The sequence below is a fragment of the Manis javanica genome, chromosome 6 (genome assembly GCF_040802235.1).
Source record: "Manis javanica isolate MJ-LG chromosome 6, MJ_LKY, whole genome shotgun sequence".
NCBI classification, from domain to species: Eukaryota; Metazoa; Chordata; class Mammalia; order Pholidota; family Manidae; genus Manis; species Manis javanica.
This window is the reverse complement of record NC_133161.1, coordinates 27,655,280-27,680,988: the sequence shown is the minus strand read 5'-3', so window position 1 is coordinate 27,680,988 and position 25,709 is coordinate 27,655,280. Positions and strand designations below refer to the sequence as shown.

General features: G+C 38.7%; 1 long non-coding RNA gene across 1 annotated transcript; it reads left to right on the top strand.

The window, feature by feature from the left end:
* Window positions 1–988: 988 nt before the first annotated feature.
* Window positions 989–22,338, top strand: LOC140850069 (uncharacterized). Its single transcript, XR_012132810.1, has 3 exons — window positions 989–1,072; window positions 15,716–15,858; window positions 21,669–22,338. It is a non-coding gene; the product is annotated as an uncharacterized lncRNA (long non-coding RNA).
* The last annotated feature ends 3,371 nt before the right edge of the window (window positions 22,339–25,709 follow it).

Genomic DNA, 25,709 nt, shown 5'->3' with positions numbered 1-25,709 from the left:
GGTGCAGTCCCTAAAGATCAGCCCTCAGGACGGAGCAGATCGAAAAGGGAGCAGAAGTTCAGAGGGTTCAAAGGAGCACCCCTATCCAGCATAAAACGTGCTCAGCAAATGAATATTGGAATTAGTGAATCATATGATTGGTCACTGTGAATTACTCTGAGCACGGTTGGACTCTCATATAAAAATTGCATTCCTGACTGGGGAAAGCTAGTGAAGCCCTGGACTGTGGTGACTCTACCAAGGGCCAGGAAGCCTCAGTCGGCTTCCCTCTTGCTTTACTTCGAAATCCCATGCACTTCTGACCTGCTGTCACCCCAGTGAAACATTGATCTGGCCAGAAACCCTTCCTCTATGAATTCCTAACTACTGTACAAATGCTTACAGGGTTCAAGAATTTTGCAAAATATGCACCTGAGAAACATTGTTCCTTAAAATGGGAGACTCAAAGATTTTTCATCATAGTGATAGTTACTGTAGTAACTGACAGGTCTCAGTATTTCTTCACAGTGAAAGGGGAAAATGGATGAGAAAGAAAACAAGGCTTGGATACACAAGGCAGCTCTCACAGTGAACCCCTCAGACTCATTCAATATGGGAGACCCCTTCTGGCCATATGGAGAGCTAGGTTGCCACTCCAGTAGTTGGACAGCTGATTCTAGGCCACTCATGCTGTCGCTCTCTCCTACCTTCTTCGGCTTTCTCTCTTTCCTAGTTGTTTCATACTTTGGTTTTGTTCTTCTTAGAGTTAGTGATTAGGTATTTGAGCATTAGAATGGGTCAGACCTAGACTTTACCCCTCCTTTTCCGTTCAGCAGCAAGTCTCTCTTATCTCTTTAAGTCTCTTTTTCCCCATCAGCACAGTGAGATACAGTATAGGATTCTCAAGTAGATAAGTGACACATGTTCTTAATATATGTGAGCTATCTGGGGGGCTTACTATTTTATTCTGTTTCATCCTCTCCTCTCCCCTTCCCTTTTTTTTTGTATGCAGAAAATCCCTCTCAGTGATAAGTGAACTTTGCCATAAAGAAAAAAGAGGTGGACATTGGGAGGAAGCAGGTGGAAGGAATCGGTATGCTCCCAAGTTTATATTTTTTACTTCGATTATATTTCTTCCATGAATGGCAACTTATGCAGTATCACCTATAATCTGCTCACCCTCATAAATTATTCTATTTATTAAAAATAGAAGTTTTTTACAGACAGAAAGTACAAAGTCAAGTGGACAAAATAATAGTTTACAAATGAAAAGTTTCTAAATTACAATTATTGTTGTTGTCCAACCCCCAAACTATCTTGGGAATGAAACATACCTCCTTTATCTAATCAGGAATTTAAAAGTCTCATCAGATAAGGCAAGAGCAAGAATCATTACAGATAAAGCACAATTCCTGCAAAAGTTTCTGCATGGAGATAATGATGTCCTGGGAGATTATTTTTTCCCCATCCTTATATGAGAGAAGCATCAAAAACTAATTTCTAGTTCATCTCCTCTACTATTAGCAGTCATTAGGGAGCATTCCAGAAAAACAAAATTAAGAAAATTCCAAGCGCCTTGGCATTTCCAGGGTGAAACTTTGTTGGTTTCTAATGTTTCACAAAGTCTGCAACAGTCACTGGCATCCCCTGAGAATTATGTGTGTAAGCATACCTCTTACTGGGCATGTTGGCTGCCCATCACTGCCTGCTCAGTAACTGTTTTTATAAGTCTACCAGGACTTCTAAATTTTCAATTACACATCACTGTATTTTATGAATTGGGTAAGAATGGTATTCAGTAATAATAATAAAAGAAAATTTGGGGAATGCAAATTTTAGAATATATCTCCCTGACAAATAATGGATCTAATATATTCAAGGAAAAAAAAATCTGGTGTTTCTTCTCTCCACCTTGTTTGAATGGCAGTCTCAAAAGACAAGATGTCTTGAAGGACTGAGAAAAGGTTGGAGAAAGGAGGCAGGAAGTTTCAGGCAAAAATAAAGCACAAGAGTAATTTTTCTGGAGTATCTATAAGTACAATTGAGATGGAGACAAGTACTACAGAAGAGGCTCAATAAATATCTGATACACAGATAAACAAACAACCAACATGGAGTACATGAACCAGTTGTAATCTGTTGGGAACTGAATCTTCTAGACTGAAGTTGTCTGTTCACTTGCCAAATCCCAAACAGACAAGAATTCTGGTGCCTGAAGCACTGATATCTAGAACTACAATTCTTTCATTCTGTCTGCTTGGCTACCAGATTTTCCCAAAGACTACGTTCTCCTGGATTCTTGACCCTTACTCCACATGTCTGTCAACTCACACCTCTTCTCTTTGCTACTACTTTGTAATGCTGATTGCTCATCTAAAATACCAGCTGCTGTCTGTGCCCATATTCTCTGTATTCTGCCTTCCTAGACGCATTTTCTCCACCACCTGTAGCTGTGTGCCAATGCAAATGGCTGTACTCACCCGGTCCCTCCAAGTCCTTCCTTCTGTAGTATATCAGCCACTGCATTAGCAGAAAGAAATGGCAAACACAGGGGCCGCAACTGAGAGAGTTTAATGCAAGTATTATCTAAAGAGGTATGGTCAAGGCTAAGAGAACCAAAACTCTTGGAATATCCAGGGATTAGCAATAGTGGGAAATCATGGTCACCCTAGACCCTAAGGGGCAAGATTGGAGAAAAGTGTGTCTGGGGCCTGGAAAAAGTTTGGAGTCAGAGAAAAGGAACTGTGGACAGAAACTGTAACCATAGAATACAGCCAAAAACTGTGGCCAACCAAAGGTGGGAGAAGGAGAATGAATACTCCAACCTCTTTCTCTTCCCACCTTCCAATACTCTGCTGCTGTCTCCCTTTAGCCAAACCCAACTCAAAGCCATAAGGCAAAGGAACCCTGATAATGGAATCCATAAGGTCAGTGTCTTGGGGCATGTAGAATAAAGGGCATGGTATGGATCGAGGTCTGGATGGTAGGGGAGCAAACAGAGAATAACCATTATAGTCCCTTCCTTTTGCTATTCAGCTTCTGCTCTTGACCTTTAACTGGATGAAGAATTTGTAACCCCAACACAGAGAAACAGGGAGCCTTATCAGCCACAGTAGCATTGTTGAATGATGTCAGTTTTGTCATACTTTGTACTAGAATCTAAATTGTAATGTTTAGCCCTTATGTACACGCTCCAGAGCAGCCAGTAGTGTCTGGTATGTTGTGCAATCCACGTTATGGTTGCCATAGCAACTAAGTGCCACAATTATTTGATCTCTCACTACTTAGCCTTCCTCTCTGTCCTTCCTACGCATGCCACATTTTATGATAATTTGAGTTATGTGATGTTATTGCATGATACGTCGTGTGCCATTTCCTTCCAACAGGGAGGTTTTCCATACACTCAAATATGCGAGCATTGCAAAGCTAGAATCCCATTTTGAGGATTTGCCTCCTGGGGTCATTTCTCAGATGAATTCAGTCAGATCTCAACAGGAAAATGATAACTCACCCAAAGAGTCCCTTGGCATCTTTTTCTTCTCATTCTTCAGACTTTGGTCAGAGTATCTCATCAACCCAACTCCACCAGAAATCTCAGGACAAACTGTAGGGATGCAACCAATACAGGTCAGCCTCCCGGGGCACAGTACAAGTCCTGGAGAATGGTCATGAGGGAGCACTCAGATTATTAATCAGCATACATGGTCACACTGACATTAAAAAAAACTTAACTCATTTTTAAATTATAACTCCTGAATTATAAATTTTAAGATTTAAAAGACTTTTTAATCTTTTTTGTAGAGTAAAAATATCTGTCCTTCTAAATCAGTAAACATTAAAGACTATTGGAACATGTGTATGTAAGACTCTGTTCTACAGGCCTGGGACCCCACTATTTAAAACCCCTTATAAATGGAAAGATTATTCGGCAAATGCCAACATGCCTTATAATTATTTTATGTTGATTATATTTTCCTTTTGAGGTTTAATGAGTTTGAATAATTTGCTGATGCAATTTTGTTAAAATGGAATTTATCAGCTTTAGAATATGATTTATTATAAATTATTTGATGTAATTATAGCTAAAAATAACCTTCAATAATACTCATCATGTTTGCTAATGTCATTTGGAGCAAACAAAATTACTGAGCATAGGTGGACTTTTTAAAAAATTTCCTGGCACTAATGAATACTCAAGTCTTATCCTTATAATAGTAGTAGTCTTTGGCATTGATATTCTTCCCTATGCCAAATTTTTGTGACCTACCCTGATGGAATGCAAAACTGGGAACCACAGGTGTGCTTTATTCATGTAAATAATATTGAAATGCAGTATAATGTAAAGAATGAGGAATATTCATAGATGCTGATGTGTTTCAATTGGAGAACTTAACAGAGCTCTGCTACACATGCATGGAAATTAATTTTAAGCGCTGATTATACCAGCTTAAAATGGAGTGGAGGAAGTGGGAGGTGGAGAGGTTGGGAAGGGGAATGCTGGGAAAGGAGAAGGATACTGTGACTGGAGGAACTATGAGGTCACCAAATAGGAGGCTCAGCTTCCTGGCTGAAAAGCCACTGTTTCCATTTAAAATGTTTTATCTGGGTAATCACAACCAGACCTTGTTAACCTCAAGTTCAGCTTCTCCAGACACAGACATGATGGACAACATAGACACTTATAGGAAAACTCCAATATAAACTCCTAGGGATTTGAGTTATTTTAATTCTTAGCATAGTATTCCTAACAATATTTTGATGATGGGCTTATGTTACTTTAATTCCATGGAGAAGACTGATTCGTGTGCTGAAGTTTTTAAAGCAAGAATGCAGAAAAACTATACAAACACAAAAATTGACATATATAAGAAATTGATGAGTTCCTGAACATTTTCTATAAACTATCAGTAAAAAAAAAATGCTGCAAACGATCATACAATACATTAAAACCATATCCCTAACAGTTTCTATGAAAAAAAAGAAACATGTACAATAGAGAGTAGTAAAATAAAAGGAGTGGAAGCATAGGTCAGAATCTAAGAAAATAATATATATTTCAGAAAGTCCAAATGAAGAAATTTTAAAGTTTAACTGTTTACAGTGATAAAATGGCAAGAACATGAACATAAGGTAATAAAAACATGAACATAGAAATAAAAACAATGTTACCATATTTAAACCCCTATATGCCACATATTGAGAAAAGTGTTAAACCCGTAACATTTTATGCAGTTCATATAACATCCCATGAGGTAGAAACTAACAGCCAGATAATAATAGCTTCTAAAAGCTTGAGGAAACTGAGGCTTAGAAGAAGTAAGGGAAGACACTCAGATCCCTGCTGAGGAGTTAAGCTCAGATCAATTCCCTGGTGGCCTCCAAAGCTCATGCTCTTAACCACTATGCTGTGATTCTTCTGGGAAAAAATAATGTGTGAAATTGAGCCTAGGTTAATACCGTTTTTGTTTTTTTAGTAAGATGACTGCTTTTCTATAGTTTCTTCTCCCGGTACTAGCCTGCTACAAATGGTCCTGAATCTTAAAAGCTTTTCTCTTCTGCTGGCAGTAGCATCTCTGATTCTGGGTCCTTGTATTTCTCACTTTCAGAATGAATAGAAAATGCAGTCCATTTGTACAAGATGATCTGTTCATTTCCAAGGCTTGGATGTAGACATAATACTCTCTGAACTGGAAGAAATGGGTAGATCCAGGGTCAGGCACGGAGAAGAGGCATCTGAAACCTCCTGAAGGAATCATTTATAAGGAGACAAACAGGTCGAGAGATTCCAACTGGGCAACAAGGACCTTTGCAGAGACATGAGGAAAGAGCAGAGGTGAAAGTAAAATTAAAGTCTTAGAACGTTAGGCAAAAAAGCTTTAAAGCTTTGATAACCATGTTGAGGCATGGCAGAGGATTCCCATCATCCAGACAGGATGGCTTTACTCCCACCCTTTCTTATCCACTTCACAGAGCGAAGGGTAAGTAAGTGTGAGGAAGAGTGGGGAAAACACTTCATCTCCGGCATGTCTTGCTCTCAGCCTCTCCCCAGCAACATATTGTTCCCCCCATAACTGCCTCTTTTCAGTGAAAGAGAGGAAGCCAGAAAGAGGTGGCTTGTGTTTAGGGTGCTGCTGCTTTTGCAAAGATAAATAGATATATTTAAAAATACCTTAGCATGGCCTAACTATTATGTGTATTTTTAGCTCAAGAAACAAGAAAGAGATCAAACTGGAGAAACAGAATTTCCCTTTTTCTGTACTTTATTATGATTCCCAAACTTGTCCAGGGTCTACTGTTTCACTGAAGCCTTCTCATTAGCATTTACACCAGTTCATAGCTGTTCATAGCTTGCACCAGGAATGCATTTTACTGGTTTTATGAATGGTGGATTAATTTGCTAGGGTTTCCATAGCAAAATAGCCCAGACTGGGTGATATAAACAGAAATTTATTTTCTCTAGTGCTAGAGGCTACAAGTCAAAGATCAAATATCAGCATATTTGGTTTCTTCTGAGGCCTCTCTCCTTGACATGGAGATGGCCAGCTTCTCACTGTGTCCTCACATAGCCTTTCTTCTGTGGATGCATATCCCTGGTGTCTCTCTATTTGCCCTAACCTCCCCTTTTTATAAGGATAGCAGTCAAACTGGCTTAGGGCCCACCTAATGGCCTCATTTTAAGTCAACCACCTCTTTAAAGGCCTTATCTTCAAAAACAGTCTCATCTGAGATTGGGGGTGAGGGCTTCAACATAAGAATTTTGAAGGAGACATAAATCAATCTGTACCAGATGGTATGCTTACATTGCAACATTAGTCTTGCACTGTGTACAAGCCATATTCTTGATTTCTTGATAATGTAAGGCTAGTTTTTATCCTCTTTTATTTCCCTCCTTGGTACATATTCAGTGGACTAACATACAGTTCTTACGGTGAAGCATGTGATGAAATAGCCCAGTGACAATAAATCATTGTCCAGAACTTTCAGGGCATATTGATACTTATCAGGAATCAACTCATTGTAAAAATATTGGCATGGAGGTAGAGTCTGACTGTGATGGTAGAGGGTCCTACAGAGCACATGTAGAGTAGTGGAGAAGAAAAAAAGGTAGAGAATATGATCTGAAACCAAAACGAGCAAATAAAGGTGAAGTTTGAAGTGAGACATAAGAAGAGGGCCTAAAGAAGTTTCCAAATCAAAGCACAGACAATTGAAGAGACTTTTTTTCAGTCATGACCACCAGCCTGAGTGTGTCTGGAGCACCTTAGAGGCCGAAGAAGAATGCATGACATGAAAAGTCATACTTATGAGAAAAACAGCACAGAGATAGAATTCATAGAACTTTAAGATACTTGGAAAACAGGGAAGAGAAGTGGCAAAACTGAAAATGATTGAGTGGAGGATAGTGACTAATACAGTAGGCAGAATTGAAGAGCTATATTAGATAAATTGAAGGCAATGTTCCAACAAGAGAGCTAACTGGCAATATGTAGTAAGAAGTTGGAAACTCAAGAGTAGCGTTGGTAGAAAAGTTAAGGCTGTAGATACAGATGTGGCATTTGTATGCATAGACAACACAAGCCAAGAGTTGGTAAGGATACAGAGAGAGCAAAGACAAAGAAGAGAGCTGGGGACACAACCCTGTGAAAGCCTTTTTGGAAGGGGAAGATGAGACTGAGGAGTGAGAAGAAAGTGCACCACAAGAGTGCGACACGATGGATTTCCAGAGAAAAGATGCTTCAAGCAGAAGGTGGGTGTGGGTAAATGGTTTAAAAACCTTTTTTATTTTGCACGAAAATGTAATAGTTGTAACCCTTTCTAACCCTATTCACCTGAAAATGTAAAAAAAGTGGAATGTCATGTTGATACTAAGCAATGCAACAAACCCTGACTGAAAGATTGCAGCTGGACTGAGAGGTCTAGGCTGACTATATACACCTGGTGAGGGCTCGTAATTTTGGTCTTTACTGAGTATACTAACTTGCAAGGACCCTAGAAGACATTAGAAGAGTTATTAGAAGAGATAATGGCTCATGTAGGACATGGGGTTTTTAAGTCATGACTGTTCCCACACTGGCTTAATATGGATCTTCTCTTCTTGCATGGATTGTCATGGGGGAAGGGGTAGTGAAGAGAATACCTCTTGGACAGTTGAATAGAGTGGTAATGAAATGTTACAAGGAATACCATTAAAGTACTGAAAGAAAAAAATGCCCACCAGAATAGAAGTATATACACATTCAAAAACAGGTGAAATAGAAACATTTTCAGGCAAATAAAAATGAAAAGAATTTGTTACCAGCAGCCCTATACTATGAGAAATATCGAAAGAAGCCCTAAATAAGAGAATATAGATAATCCAAAACAATAAGTGTGAGGAAAAATATAAGACATTTCTGTGATTTTTAACTTTCCTTAAATGATAATCGATTGGTAAAAGCAATCATAATAGCAATGTATTATAGAAATGTGGACTTAAAATGTATGATAATACTGCTTTTGTTATGCAGCTGTATTCCTATTCTGTTAATGTGTGTACGCAATTTAATTACTAGTTTGTTAAGACTTATACATGCTTATGTTACTCTACAAGAAGATACATCAAAGAAATAATCAATCTTCCCATGTTTTCTTCCACCTGCTACTTCTATAGCTTTTCTTCTTCCTTCCTAATTACAACTCTTTAGTAGAATTCGTGCCTCATATTGAAGATTACCGAGTATCATAATTCTTCCAAGTGGTAAAGATAACTCAAGACAAATACTGGGCATAGAAGCCACAGGGCATAAATCTTCAAAGAAGTAAAAAGCTAACCTTTTCAAACAATATGGCTTCTCTCTCACTTACCAACTTTACATTTCCCTGTATGGCCCCGGATGATGACTGGTTAGCCAGAGACGGGTAAGATTCCTTAAGGGAGGAACAACCTAAGACAGGCACAGTCGCAGGGAGGCCATCAGGTGAGAAATTGGGGATCAACAGAGGTGAGGCTTAGAACCTCATGCCCTCTGTTTTGAGAGAAATCTTCTGCATCCGTGGATGTTTTGTTGCCCTTCTCTAGCTTGGATTAATACTTAGTCTATAGGCACAGACCTGATCATCTACATTTGCCCTCTTACAGCACTAAATTATGTTTTCTACCTTTATCTTGCATCTACCTACCACTTGAGCATTTTATTTAAAATAATAATAATAATAATAATAATAATAATAATAATAATAAGGGAGAAATGTGGGATTCACATATAAATCAAATATAAAAATCAAACGAATAATCATATCTGACTTGATTGTTTGTAGTTCATGATGTGTGATCAAAACCGAAAGTTTCTGTGATGACTGCCCTTGCACTGTTCACCATATAAGAACTTATTCACTAGTAAGAACTTGTTCACCATGTAAGAACTTGTTCGTTATGCTTCAGAAGATTGGAGAGTGTTGAGAATTAGGCTTGGGGTTGATTAATGATTGTGCATTGAGTCCCCTATACAGAATTTAATTGTTGTTAACAACCATTTGATCAATAAATATGAGAGATGCCCTCTCAAAAAAAAATATGTATGACAATAATAGTGCAAAAGATAGGGGGAATGGAAGTACAGTATTATAAGTTTCTTACATTTATTATATTATACATGAACTAGTATATCATGAAGGAAGACTGTGATAAACTGAAGGTGCTATGACAAACTATAGAGCAACCACTAAAATAATATAATAATTAATAAAGAAATACAGTTAGTAAGACAAAAGGGGAGGACAAAATGAATTGCAAAAAAAATAATCTATTCAAAAGTAGAAAAAAAGAGAAAAAATGGAACAAAGATCAGATGAAATAAACAGAAAACAGAGTAAGTGATAAATTTTAATCCAAACATATTGATAATTATACTAAATGTTAATGGTTGAAGCATTCCAATGAAAAAGGAGAGATTGTCACATTGGGTAAAAAAGACAAAAACTATATGCTGCCTAAAAGGAAACATAAAAACACAGATTTAAAAATAATGGGTGGGAAAAGGTATACTAGGCTAATACTACTCAACAGAAATCTGGAATAGAATTATTAAAATCAGATAAAGTAGATTTCAGAGCAAGGAATATTGCCATTACCAGGCATAAAATGGGGCATTTCTTAATATCAGGAAGTTATATATAAAATACCTAAATATAAGAGCTAAAACTATAAAACTAGAAGGAAACACAAGAGAAAATTTTGTGACATTGGGTTAGGCAAAGATTTCTTAGATAAGGTATAAAAAGAACTAATCATAAAAGAAAAATTGATAAATTGGATAACTGATATCATCAAGATAACAAACTTCTTCTCTTTGAAAGACTTTTAAGAAAATGAAAACGCAAGTCACATAGACTTGGAGAAAGGAGAAAATATTTGCAGATCAAATGTCCACAGTGACCATGTTTTACCACCACCAGGAGTCCAACAATAACTGGACCTAGAGGCTTTAATTTGTGTTTTTCTAATGGTAATGATGCTGAATATCTTTTCATGCGCTTATTTGCTCACTTGCTTTCCATATAACCTCTTTGGTGATATGTCTTTTCAGGTGATTTGCACATTTTTAACTGAATGTTCATTTTCTTTCTGTTGAGTTTGCATATTCTGGACAGAAGACCCTTGTAGAATATCTGTATTGCAAAGATTTTCTGCAATTTCTTTTTTTAATTCCATGAACAGTGTCTCCCACACACACAAAAAGAGTTTTTAATTTTAATGAAGTCTAATTTGTTAATATTTTTCTATTATGGGCTGTGCTTTTAATGCTTTGACCAAGAACTCTTTATTTCACCCCAGGTATAAAGATTTTAAAAAGAGGTCAGAAACTCTTTATTTCACCCCAGGTATAAAGATTTTAAACAGAGGTTCCATGACTTCTGAGAGACAGCAGTAGAGCCAAATAATGCCTTCTCTGTCCATCTTGCAGAATCTGGGATATTTTGGTTGGTCACAACATAAGAAAGAATTGAAATCTGGGTATATTAAGAGATCTTAAGCAGGATTAAGAGATGTATGTGTGAATCTTTTTTTTTAGCCTGAGTTTTAAGTACATGCTCATGTAGACTTAGGAAAACTCTAATATTTTAAAGTTAACATTAGTCAGGAGAGCCCAAGGCAAAGGCTAAACAAACTCTGGCAAACTAAAAGAATTGATGATATTAACAAATGCATATATTCACTGACATGCTGTAGGAAACAGTGAAGCTAGGTCATCCATGCAGTAGCAGCCTCAGAGCCTGTTTCATGCCTTGAACAAAAGGCACAAAAATTAATCCTTCAAACACTTTCAGTAACATTTCAAAGCCAAAATCCAAATATATTGAACACTGCCACTTATAAGCACTCCCATGGCTCTTACAAAATATAACTAGACTCTACCTACAAAAATATATATATATATGAAAAATATTAAGTGCCTCATCCCAATGCACAGTGTTTCAAAAGTATTATTCATGCCTCCGGTATTTAGTTTAAAAGAATTTCTTTTTTCTTCAATTCAATGAGAAAATGCAGTCAAAATAGACTGATTTTGAGAGAGCAGTAGTTTCAAAAACCTGGTGATTTTATTGCCTTTTCCATATTAGAAGTCTTTATTATTCCAAAAAAAGAGAACTAGGTAGATAATTTGTTGAACATTTGGAACTAACAAAATCTGTCTAAGTTGGTTGCTCATAAGTATTTATCTTTATTATTCTTAGATATACAGTAAGAGAAATAATTCTATTCACACTCCTATTGTGTGGTGTGCTGGTTAATACAACCATGAATTTCCCATTCCTCAGGGGTCAAACACTGAATTGCCCTAAGGTCTTCAATACATCAACCTAGAGAAATCCCTGAAGACTATTAGAAATTTTGAAATAAGTATACCAAGATAAATAAATTGGGTTATAAGACATATCTGATCCAAAATTGTGAAGCTCTTCTGCATAATCTTTATTCCTTCCTTCTCCCCCTCTACGTCCTCTCCAGGCACAGACATACCTAAAGTGATTGAAGCTTAAACTTCAGGGTACCTTAATTACCTGGAATACTTCAAAGCCTGGGAACATCCCTGTGGTGGTTATATTTGACAACTTGACTAGGCTATATTCCCCAGTAATTCGATCATATGCTAATCTTAGGTGTTGCTGTGAAGATATTTTATAGATGTGATTAAAGTCTATAATCAGTTACTTAGTAAGAAATTATCCTGGATAATCTGGGTAAGACTGATTTTAATCAGTTGGAAGGCCTTAAGAACAGAGCTGAGGCTTCACCTATAACGAAGAAATTCCCCCTGTGGGCAACAGTTTCTGCCTTTCCCGAAAGTTCTAGTTTGCCCTAAAAATTTCAGACTTGCCACAATCATGTAAAACAGTTCTCTGTAATGAACCTCTTCCTACGTACCCTCTACAGGTTCTGTTTCTATGGCTGAACCCTGACTGATACAGGCCCTAACAATGCATTTACGAGCATATATATATATATATATATTTTTTTTTAATTCACTGAAGATATTTTAATTGCAATAAGTTGAGACAACTATCTCTTCCCACTCTGACTTGCCCCTTGCCCCACTCGAGTTGCAGTAGCCACAGGCACTTGGGCAATCTTGCTAAGAGGAAGTAGAGCTGAAGATACATTTAGTTTGAGTTCAGTAAATATATTTATTGAGCACAGTCACTTTTATAAATAGTTATTTCTATCTACTGAAGCATAGGAACACTTTCCTAAAGATATTCCTAAAAAATACCACTGTGCCAACACATCTTGAGTCTGACACCAAAGCACAAGGCCAGAGGTCCTGTTGAGACATGAACATGTCCCACAGCATCTGGACAGATATATGTGGGTAACAATGATTTAGAAAGGTTGAAATGAGTGGAGTCAGAAACTAGTCAGTAGAAAGTCCTTCTAATTGTCAGACACGTAAAATTTAAGGAAAATTAATGATTCTCACTGACCACTTATGGAAATGGAAGCTCTCTTCCATGAAGAACATATTCAATAATACATTTATGTACAATTATAAATGCACTGTACAATTTTTATTTTTTGGATGAAAATTACCTGAAATAGAATTTATCATGATCCCTATTGCAAAATATAAACTTAGAGTAGCACTGTGTTACATTTTATGCCTCTCAAGTGTCAATAATAAAAAATACATTTCAATTAATATTAGACAAAATACCAAATTATCTTTCATTCTCTTTATACCAAATGTCATTTTATATGAAGAAATGATCAGAGTCAAAAATACAGACGATAAGTGTAAGTGAAGTGTGTCAGTTGTTAATCACAAAAATAAATGTTTTTGCATATTGAAAATATGCAAATAATTTTTACAATTTAATTTGTAACAAAATTTCAATGTATTTGTAAAATAAATAATTGATTTTGTAATATTTGTGCTATTTACCACCTCTTTTGAAATGGGTAACTTGTGATTTCTTTTCTCATTCTAAATAAATATTCACTTTTGTACCTAATTGTACATTTATAATTTTATATTCTTTTTCTTAAAGAGGACCACCCAAATGGCATAAGCTTCAGTCATCACAAAATCAGTATCTGCCCAATCTGCCTCCATGTTTGTTTGTTTGTTTGTATGTCCCCCAATATTTTCCCCACTTCACCACACTACTCAGAGCTTCCCAGTAAGAACAAGCCTTCACCTCCTTACTTCCCATTTCCCCTTTCCTTCCTCAAATAGAAAGGTGCTGTCAGTATTTATGCTACTTTCAACAATCTCTTGGCAAAGAAAGCTATAGGATTGGAATTGCAGAAAAGATGGTTATAAAGGAAAGCCACACAATCAGGTGGTCATGCATTGGACAAGGATTTTCCAACCTTAAGGTTTCTACAATTACCAGAATATGTTCTTTATTCTAATGTGCATTCTCTTAGGGTTCTCTTCTCTACTGGAGACTATAAAATGGTTTGAGCTTCACAGAATGCCACACGTATCCTATTTCTTTCATTGTAGTTATTTAAAGGGAGGGAGATGTATGATGGAATGGGTGACTTGTAAATTAAGCCTATGGTGGAAATTTTAGGAAAAGATTCAATGCCTGAGTTTCAGTTAGTCATGTGAGGTGGACAGTGGTCACATTGCCATCTAACACCCATTCCCCTTATTCTAGGACTATCACGTCAAGTAACATTTGGCAAGCCCAGCTTTTCCTATCTGCAGTCCAGGAGCTTAAGATGGGGCTCCGTGTCAAGCTCCAGTGATTTCACTGTGACTCATAGCAAACCTTTCAAAATGCTAAGTTCCCTTTGTCACAGTGATTGTTCAGGGATGAACTCAATCCCCAGTTTCATTTTGGTAACTATGAAAACTGGTTCAATGATAGGGGTGTGACATGAGTTTGCACATTCATCATGAATTCATGGAATTACACAGGCATTGCCAGGGAGAGATGTCCCTGGCCTCTACAAGGAAAGAATGTGAAGCTGGAACTTCTGTAGCCAGCTCAACTCAACAAGATGACAGCCATCCAAACAGGACAAATCTGTGGACTACAGCAATGCCAAGATGGAACACATGAAAAGATTGTGTTCACCTCTGAAGCCAAGTGGATCTGAAGCCAGCTCTACCACACATATTTCTCTTACAGCAGACAAATTCCTTTTCACTTAAACCAGCTTGGATTGGATTTTTTGTTACCATGATTATAAATGCTCTGGCTGATATAGAAGGTTTTGTAGTATAGGTGATATATCACTTCTGGGTGCAGCTAGTAGTTGTATCAGATCATTCTGATGGGAAGTTAAGGACATAAGGCTGGAGAACAAGGTACTGGAAACTGTGGTGCTTAAAAATGAAGGTCTAGGACTATATCAGGACTTTATTCCTCTCTCTCATAAAATCTCCATTAATTGTCTGTCTCTAAGCCATCACAAATATTAAGAAATACCAAAATTCCTTGGTAAGGGTGTTTTCTAAATTAAAGTATCTTTTAAACTTTGCATTTTAATTGCTCTATAACGAATAAGTTGAATCAAAACAATGTGTTGGCCACACACATGCAACTTCTCTACAGCTTCCTAGTCCCAGCTTTCCTACCTTCTTCACACCACTATGCTTTACCCTTGTGGAAATTATGGAGCAACACCAGCTAAAAATGGAGTTCCAAATTCTGCTCAATAGAGAGAACCAAAGCAGGAACAATATGGCTTTTCAGAATCTGGAGGTAAAACCTAAGATCTGTAGTGGCATTGGTATTGAGAGCTAAGGATCAGGAGTCGAGGACGTGATAACAAAGGCATGATTAGCTAGGAATGAATGGACCTCTGAATTATTTTGGAGATAGTCACTAATGAGAGCAACTAGGTTATCAAGTGATCTTTTCGACATGTCTCATCTGTTACATTGTTCTGTTTAAAGGACCTAGAAAATGACCAAACCTGGGGCTTGGGCCATTCACTTGAAGTTCCTAAAGTCACAATGGCCAACATCTGTTCATAATAACATGGCCAAACCAAACACCCAAAATTTTCACTTTCTGTTTCCTTTGCCTCCCCACTCCCAGGACTGAAATCCTCGTTTACCTCCCCCAGACTCTGCTTAATGGACTCTTGCCAACTACCATTCCATGTTCTCACAGCTCAGTTTCAGAAAATCTATTGAGAAAAATAAGGAAAGAGACTTGCTCTAGCTGCAGTGTAGGGGGTCACGAGTTCATACTGCAACTATGCCTCCAATAATTCTATTTGTTTCCTTTGCATTAGATGTTCCAAGATAATGAATACTTCCATAGCAACAAAAGTCTGACAATAAACTGTTACCTTGATTTTCACATTTTCAAAGAGAAATCCCTCAATGGCAACCAAACCAGAAGTCTCAACAATGAATATGCAATAATGGCTACAAGGTGAACAGCTTTTTCTATTCCATTTTCTTAACAATCATTGATTAATTCTCTTGGAAAGGAAGTTAGATTGGACTAGATCATCTTGTTTTTTCTTCAGTTGTATAGTTTGTTCTTAGAATTTAAAATATTCATTTGCTTTTGAACAACACTGGTAATAAGTGACATCTGGGGAGATTTAGTCCATCCTGATACAAATAATTTATAAATGCAATTTTATTTGAAAACATTCCTCCTCTTTGTCTCTCTGGTTACAATTGTCAAAGAAGGCTGAAAGTGGAAAGTATGTGCATAACTAAAGAAAAGTACAAAATATTTTAGATATAGTAAATGCTTTACAGGCTGAATTGAAAGGACTGTTATTGCTGCACTTTTAAAAAAAATTTTTTTATCAATTACCTTTCTTCCTTGCACAACATACTTTATGGACAATCTCCCTTACATTGTGAGAAACCAAAAAAACACTTTCTAATGAATTAAAATGAAGGAAAGACTATACTTATCACCCACAAAAAAATTCAGTTCTGGCAGCTGTAACTTAAGTTCTGGCAATTTTGAGGTTTTAAGACCCCAGTGTTCAGCAGCTATGCCTGTTTAAGGGTTTGCATGGACTCATGCAGAACACAGGCATGTACAAGGGGGAATCTCTGAATATTCAAAACTTCAGTAAGCTCAGCATAAGTCCTGAAAGGACAGTTCCCTAAACGAATACTCTAATGTGTCTATGCTGGTTTGACTGGGTATAACTTAAAAAATGACATTATATTTATTTCATTTTTCTGGACCTTGTGATTGTGGTTTCAGAGGGCCAATAAATAGATTTCCTCTCCTCCCTCCCCAAATAGATGGAGGGATCTGATGGGGAGTAAAGCGTGAACTTTAATATTGATTAAAGCTAGAAGGAGGATGTGGCTTAAATAGTCAGCCTCAAAGGATTTCTTAACAATTTGCCACCGAATTACTTACCCTTAAGGAACACAACATTGAATCCATTGTCCTCGGGGTTGAGACCAGCACCTGGATAATCTGAGATCCTCATGACACGGAATCAAGAAGTAAAAGAGGAGATGGCTGTTCTGCTAGGGTTTGACTGATTTTGAGTGGAAAAGGGGAAACTGAGATTGCTAGTACATAATTAGAGAAATAAGGATATACTTTTTAGGACACCTTTTAGGACAATCATGTCCTGCGAGCAAAGTCCATGGAAAACTACAACAATCAACTAAAGCAGAACTGCTACAGTTCAGGCCCCTCTGGAATGAAAGTTAGAGTCACCTCACCAGGCACAGCCTCACGAGCAGAGGAAGTAAGTGCTCAGGGCAAAGGAAACACAGAAGGCGTAGTGGAAGAAGTAACTGTGAATATTGGCTACAACCAGATGGTTTGTTGCAGAAATAAGGACTGTAATAGTTATGGGTGTTATTACTTTATTTTTATATGAACTTTTTTCTTACCTCTTTCAGCCCTTATTATCTAACATAGATGTGTTAGTAAGTAGTTACCTAAGCATTTAAGGTAACAGGATATCAGAGGGGGAGTGTGAAACAGCCAGGAGAATGAACATCCAAAGATAAAAAAGAGACTTGTAACCTCTCCTAGAGAAACGTTAGCACGTTTTCCAGTTGTATGTGATACAGGTATAGTGAGGGAGGATTAAGTATGACTCTCTTATTGTCATAATTTGAGATTAAGTATGGTTTAAGCAGATGTGTACAGATGCTAACTTAACAAGGACTGAACTGTGGTGGCTTGCCAATTTGCCTATGTTGAAATACATTTTTCAGAATTCCCTTTCATGTAAGTTTCTTGGCCTTGTGGAAGATGCAGGAGCAGAACAGTAAGTGTATATATCCATCTGTATGTAGATATAGATACCTGTAAGTATTTATATTATATACTGCAATATTTATACATATATTTATAAATGTATCTACATGTAGACATCAATCTGCTCACTTTAACTACCTGGGGATTTCAAGATCCAGTTTCAGATGCAATGACAACGGTTTTACAGAGACTGCTTAGCGAGCTCCCACAGTTGTTCTGTAAGGCCAAAACCCTGCAACAAATCCTTCTAGACGTAGATACAGACCTTGTCATGGTTCTGCTTCTCTAATTGATTCCTGATCAAAGGTGGACCCAACAGAATTTGCTAAACAGACAGACTTTAGAGTCTAGGAGAAAGAAGAGGGAGGGATCAAGAATGATCCCCAGGTTTTTGGCTTGAGAAACAAGTAGAGCTTTTGTTTACTATGAAGAAGGCTGAGACTGAACAGATCTAAAGGAGAAAGTCAAGAATGTGTGGATAATAATGTCATATTTCAACTGCCCACTAGACATCTAGGTGGAGGTATCAGGGAGGACCCAGATTTACAAGACTGAAGTCCAAGTGAGAGAGCTTGACTGCAGATAAAAATCTGGGAGTCACCCCAACTTTAAGCACCTAAAATTTAAATACTTTTTATGGTAGTTAAGTATTTTAAGTACCATAGTACTTAAGCCACATAAACAGATGAAGTCACCAAGGGAGTGAATGTAGAAGGAAAAGTGATCTGAGACTGGAACAATCAACTGGGAAAAACAAAGAGGATCCACCAAAAGAGTCTAAGAAAAAAAGTAACTGTGTCAAATGCTTCTGCTACATTGAGATAGATGAGAACTTAAATATCCCAGCGGATTTAGCAATGGAGAAGTCATTTCTGACTCCGATTGGAACAGCTTTCAGTAGAGTGATGGGGAAAGAAAGCCTAACTAGAGCAGAGTCCTGGGAGAGGACAGGGCGTGGAGACTGCAAAGGCAGCCTACGTTTCCAAGAAAGTTTGCTGTCAAGGGGCGTAGGGAGCAGGGAAATGGTGGAAGCTGGTGGAAGACAGGAGATCAAGGAACCTTTTTTTCAGATGAGAAATACTATGCACATTTTTTGTGTGTGTGCTAATGTGAATGATCAAGCAGATCAATACAAATGAATGATTGACCAAAGGGGGAGAACTGCCAGAGCATTGTCCTTGGGAAGGTGAGAAGGGATGGGGTCCAGGGCACCAGTGGAGAGACTGGCGTTGGATGGGAACATCGGCTGCTCACCTGCGTTCAGTGTAGGAAAGACAGTTACGTGGGCTTAGACACAATCCATCTTTATGGATGCTTTAATCCATCAGGCCGTGGAAGCCTACGGAAGCTCTCTGCTGATTACTTCTGTTTTCTCAGCAAAGAAGGAAGCAGGGGGATCAGCTGTTAGGGAGGTTTCGGGAGGGAAGAGTCGGAAATGCGATGAGAAAAGAAGAGAAGGCAGTAGGCAGCTAGGAGGGGAGGAGGGTGACAGGTCTAGATCAGGGTGGTGAACCCACTGGGAAGTACCTGAGCCTCGGCAGCACGAACGCAAGGACCGAGTCTGGTTCAGGGTGCTGCGCGGTGCGGAGGGGCCACGACGCGGCACCTCTTCACACAGGCAACTCTGAAAAGGAGAGAAAGTGAAGAGACAGAGCCAAACATGCTGAATTTCTTTGCCAAAGCTCACAGGTTGGATAAATCAATCCTATTCTCACAGAGAGAAGAAAGCACAGGGGCAGGGAGAAGGCAGCAGTCTCCCTGTGGCCTTTCTCTCCTTGGGCGTGGAAGGAAATGCCCTTCCTTCTAAGGAAGCAGCAGGAGTGGGGCGTAGAGGTTCCCCTGGCCTTTGGCATCAGGTAGTAAAACCCCAGAGGGATACACATGCCGCACACTGTATGAAGGGATTTCTCTGAGACACTTCTTAAAGAATCTGGCCAATGTTATGCACATAGTCAATAGATTTCCTTGTTGGGATTCATGTTAATCACTGTAACAATAGCAACAACAAAAAGCTTTGGCCCCAAAAGTGGAAATCTGAGGCACAAAGAAATTACAGGCCCTAGTAGATGTCTTCTGAATATTTCTGAATTCCTGGTTTGGGGCTCGCTTGGAGTTGCCCAAGCCATCTGCTGCTCACTAGCACCCTTTCAGTTAGCGGAGACGCTCCCTGGCCCACGTGTCCCTTCCCCTTCCCCGCGTACGGTTGTCACACGGATCAAAGGATGCAGGTCCAGGGCACGTGGGCAGCCCGATGACTGGGAGCCCCCAGACTGAAAAAGCTTTGTTAGAGGTCCTAACAAACCCTAACTCACTCCATTTTGAAACAAGCTAAGAATTCAACTCTCTCCCTCCAAGTCGCCCTCTAACAAGATCTTTCCGAGTTTCAGGAATTTTGCCGGGAGCCTCCCCGAAACTCCTGATAAGGACATTCCATTCCCAAGGCAGTGTCCAAGCACACAGCCTTCTCGGTACCAGCAGGTCTGTCCTCGAACCACGGATCCCATGACGTTCCCCTTTAAAAGGCTTTCCCTCCAGACAGCACCTTGGAGATGATCTTGGGGGCTCATCCGCTGCTTTCCTGGGACGCCGACTTCCTGAGTCAAGCAGCCTTTCTTTTCCACCAACACTTGTCTCTTGAGTTTTGGCATTTTGTGCATGAGCTCATAATTTGGTTTCAGAACTGGGCCACAGGCTGGTAACACTCTCATCTCTGAGCCCACTTACTTGTTAAGAGTGGGAGGCACAACCCTGTAAGTGAATTATTCTACATGGAGTACAAACATGCCCTTGGCCAACAACTTCATGGCCAAACTGTGAATTACATCAGGATTCTGAGGTTCTGGGGAGAACTGGTTTTGCAACAGTCCAGGCTATCTGGTATATAAGAATGTGTAAAGAGGAAATGTGAGTGATAAAAAGAATTCCTTTGGGTATTAGAACTTCTAGGCAGACCCAGAATATCCTAGGTGTTGGCAACAGTAGAGAAGGTTATGGTTTCTGAAGAGTTTATTCATCAGTAAAACTGTCTCTAAAATTATGACAATCACAAAGTTTCAGCCATTTAGATGTAATCAAGGTATTTAAAGATACCTAACAATTAAAAATGTTAGGAAATTGAAAGCAAGCAAGCGCAGGGGTGTGAAATGGCAGTTAATTTAATTGCTGACACTACATGAGCATTCGGGTGGAACTCGGGAGAAATTTGACATTTTAATGAGTTGCTTATATGAGAAGAGTTAAATCTACAATACAGTTGTAAGTTTCCTGTCCCAGAAACCGCTCCTTTAATTTAACAGAAAAACTCTATAAATTCAAGTGTTAGAGTAAACATAGAGTGGCACACACATACATACACACACACACACACATCATGGAAGAAACTCTCTCATCTATAGCAGAGGTTCTCAGCCCTAACTACAATTAGAATCATTGAGGAACTTTGGAAAAATACAGATGCTTGAGACCCACTCCAGATGAAATTGCAGCATGATGGAATGAGAAGTGGGAGGGGGAGGGCACAGACGTGCCCTCGGGTGAGGTCCCTCGGTTGATCCTGGTGGCACCAAGGGCTGGGACTAGTTCTCAGCCCTGCTGCCGTTGGAACCACCAGGGAAGGTCTCGAAATTTGCTGATGGCCAAACTATACCTTCAGCCAATTAAATTAGAATCTTGGGTTGCTGGATCCAGGCATCAGTATTTTTAAAGCTTCCCAAGTGATTACAAGTAGGGACAATGTTGAGAATCTGGTCCAATGGGACCAATTGCATTGCTTACTTTCCTTCTTGATTTTGGTCTAAATGTGTGCATGTATATATGTATATTGTATTGATAGAAAAGCATATCGATATTGTTTTTGTACCAGATATTCTACTGGGAGCATAATTTTTCATAAAAAAATTAGACAGGAATTTCTGGAGCAGAGTAAGAATTGAACCATACAACCAGCCCTGACAATTGTTCTGCCTGTATGTCTCCTATGGCTTTAGAGATGGAGAAGTGTCGAGAAAGCTGTGATGAGGAGAGAAACAGGGCAGCCATCATGGACCATTAGATGGAAGCTGCACGTTCAAGGCCACAGATAAAACGAGCCCGGGTCCTGGATGATTGCAGAACTACAGCTCCACAGTCCTAACTGCTGACTCACACTTTAACATAAGAGAGAATTATATCTCTGTCTTGTTTAAACCACTGTTACTGCTGGGGGTTTTTCAACAGCCAAACCCATATCCTAATACAGGTCCTGATCAGGTATTCTTGTTATAAAGGAATATCTCTTATTCAAAAAAGTGTTTTTTTTGTACTTACAGTTGTTACTCAGCCTGGATGACCCAAACTTCCCAGGACTTGCACAAAATGGATCAGTGTGCAAACAGAGAATCTCCTACACAGTGGAGATTTAAACTTGTTAATTGTGGCATGGAGGGAGACATGCCTCATATTTGCCTGGGAATGACTTTCAAAAGTTCAGACTTCTACAAGGTTCATGTACGTTGAACCAAAAAAATTGAATTCTTTTCAAATACAAAAAATGTAAAGGTGTTATTCTACATAGTGTAAATATAAGAATCTTTTTCCATATAATCTAAGGTAATCAATGCCAAAGAATGGTATGTTTTTGGAATTTAGATCTTGGAAAATGTCAGTTTTCCAGCACTTGGCTGTCATGTATGTAACTTATTCCCCTTCTATAAATGAAGCAACTGCAGAACATCACTCTCTCTCAATTCCATGTTTTATTTTCTATATTATATTATCTCATGTTTCAGTTAATATAATTCCAAACTTACACTATTTTCTCTTATATTTATTAGTATCTGTGAATTGCAGGGTATGATAAGAACCAATTACAGTTTCAATGTGAAATTCTTCAGTGTTCATGCTGCAATTCACAATTTTGCCACTAGATGGCACCAAATTTTACCTTTTAAAGTCTATTGTTAATTGAACTTGATACTGGTGTACAGCAGTAAATACTTAAATTACAGGGGCTAATCTAGAACTAAACACTTCAATCAGGTAAAATCACACCCTAATCCCCAAAGTCAATGCTAAAAACAACATTCTTGCACCAAATGTCTGTAACTGAAGAAACAAAGTATGTGTATAAATGCACATTTCAGTTCGAAAGTGCTGACTCAAAGTAAACTCTGTAACAAAACCAGTGAATCCTAACCTTGAAATTAGATTAATCCAAAGGAAAATTTTCAAACACATAATCACTATAAACTCTAAGAACCTCACAGTACAAAGACACACAGTAAAACAAACATGCACCAGCTTTATGAATTCGGATTGGAAAATACCTAAAGCTTACGACAACCTCCTATTTTCTTGAACAATCTGCTTTAAGAGTGCATTCCAATGTTTCAGGCCCTTGTTGGTTTTCTCAGTCTTGCTGTGGTCTGTGAGGTCATCTTTTGATTTCCCTATCACAGCGGCTTTCTCTTAAAGGGAATAAACTTTCAAGATGATCTTGGTTCAACCTTCCTTTTTCCTCTTCCCTCTCATGGTAATTTACACATTCCATCCAAAATTGTTCTTTGGTCATTTCACAATATACACATGTATCAAATCATCACATTGTACACCTTAAACTTCCATCATTTATATCAATTATATCTCATTAAAGCCCAGGGAAAAAGTCATACTTTCTACATGGCTGGATGGGCATTGTAACAAGCACTCACATGTCACCAAGAAAAAGTGTGCACAGGAAGAGCAGGAAAACCAGAAGAGGCTAGAGCATGGAAGAAAAAGGAAAGCCTTGTGGAATGATTCCTTCCAGGTGCTCAGGCCAGAAATACTTGGAATTATACTTGAATCTTCTCTTTTTCTTATACTGCAGATCCAACCTATTAGCTCTATTTTCTTTACCTTCAAAATATAGAGGAATCCTATGGACTGAATGTTTCTGCCCCCCCAAATGCATAAGTTGAATTCCTAATGCCCACTCTGGTGGTATTAGGAGGTGGGGCCTTTGGGAGGTACTTAGGTGGCGAGGGGAGAGCCCTCATGGATAGGAGTAGTGCTTTTATGAAAAAGACCTCTCAGAGTATCTAGCCCTTCCTGCCCTGTGAGGATACAAGAAGTCTGCAGGTCTGAAGGGGGCCTTCCCCAGAACCCTACCAGGCTGGCACTATGACCTTGACTCCCAGCCTCCAAGACTGTGAGCACTGAATTTCAGCTGTGGTATTTTGTTAGAGCAGTGTGAACAGACCAAGACAAGGACCCAGTCATTTCACTCTATTACTTATCCAATAACCCTGATCTAAGCCACTATCATTTCTTGCCTCAATTTTTCAATAGCCTCATAACTGGTCCCTCTGGTACCACCTTCCCTCCCTACAGTCTAATGTCAACACAGCTGCACATGATCCTGTTAAATGTGAAATCACACTCTGCTACTCGAACTCCTCCAATGGCTTTTTCTTCTTACTAATTGGAAAGGTTGTGACTTTTAAAGTGAATCTTTATGATTCCTAATAGCAAAAATTACACATGCTCATGGTAATTAATTCCATCATTTCTAAAATGAGTACTATGGACAATGAAATTCCCAAGTAACCACCTTTCTAGGAAAACTACTGCTTGATTTGGAGTTGCATGTGGATGTAATTTTTACACAAATGGGATCCTAAAATATTATTTTTTTTGCAATTTCTTTTATTTGCTTAACCTCATATCTTTGGATGTTTTCCCATGTCACTATGTATAGACCTACCGCCCTCCTTTTAATAGCTACATCACAGCTCAACTGTATATTGAATGACTAGGCCACACTCTGTTTAACCAATGGCTAATATAAAGACATTGGGTGGTTTCTGAATTGTTTTTTACCAATAATTAAATGATGATCATGGCATTTTGCATATGAGTGTGTGTCTTTAGGGGCCATAGGACATTTAGGACATTAGCTAATTCTCCTAATTGCCCTGTCTGCCCTTTCTAGTGAGGAAAGCTCCCCCTCCCCACAGTTCTCTTCCAGGTCCACATGTGCTTTGAATATTCCCCTCACCTCCCCTGGCCCAGCACAGATTATTATTTTCATCTCACAGAGGAGACAGACAGGTGAGTCCCACAGGGTTATGATAACTTGACAGATGTTGAATAAGTATATAAAATAAAAGTCAAACCTAAGTCTCCTTGACTCCAAAACCTGTGTTCATTCTCCCATGCTGCACCTAATTCTGTTGGAGACCATCTGTATATGAAACTACTTGGGTTCTCTGAACTCAGAATCTGGACTCTGGCCTGGATTTGTGCTGTTTTCTGAGCAAGAACAAAGGGGGAGATCCCCACCCTGGCATCTAAATATTCTGACTTCACACTACCATAAGTCAGTGTTTCCAAATCCCTGAACAGTTGGATTTTGGCAATGAACCATGGGCTGAATATTTTACACGGCATCTGGATGTTTGGGGACTATGGTGACCAACACAATGAGGTTATGCACGTACAGGGCTCACAGTGAGGGGCTCTGTTAATTGAAGCACTTGTAATTCAAAGAAAGAGGAAAACTGCTAGAAAAAGAAACATACGCATTTTGGACCAGATAAAGTACTCTGGTACTGTTGATATTTAAAGTCTACTGTGCGCCTGTAATAACAAGGAAACACGACTAAGCTGCTCGTTTCCTTGCACTATGTGGCACCTGCTTCAGTAGATGTTTGTTTCCTTGGGGTAGGAGCCTCTCTTCTTACTCTTCTCGAAAATGCCTGAGGTCCAGAGCATTCATATCTTTCCTGTTCCTCACTCAGCTCCCATCCGGTTTTCAGGTGGGCAGCAGACCTGTAGGGAGTCAGGCTGCCTTCAGCACAGCCCCGTCCTTAAAGCCCATCTCGTCTAGTGCAATAAAACCAACACCAGCAGTAATCATGACGAGAATGATAACTGCTTACACATTTTGGCCACCTATACATCTGCCCATACAACCTTATCAACTGTTCTCAACATCAGGTGAAGTAAGCGTTATTATTATTCCCTTTTACTGAAGAGGATACTGAGATCCTAGTAACTGTCAAGGTAAG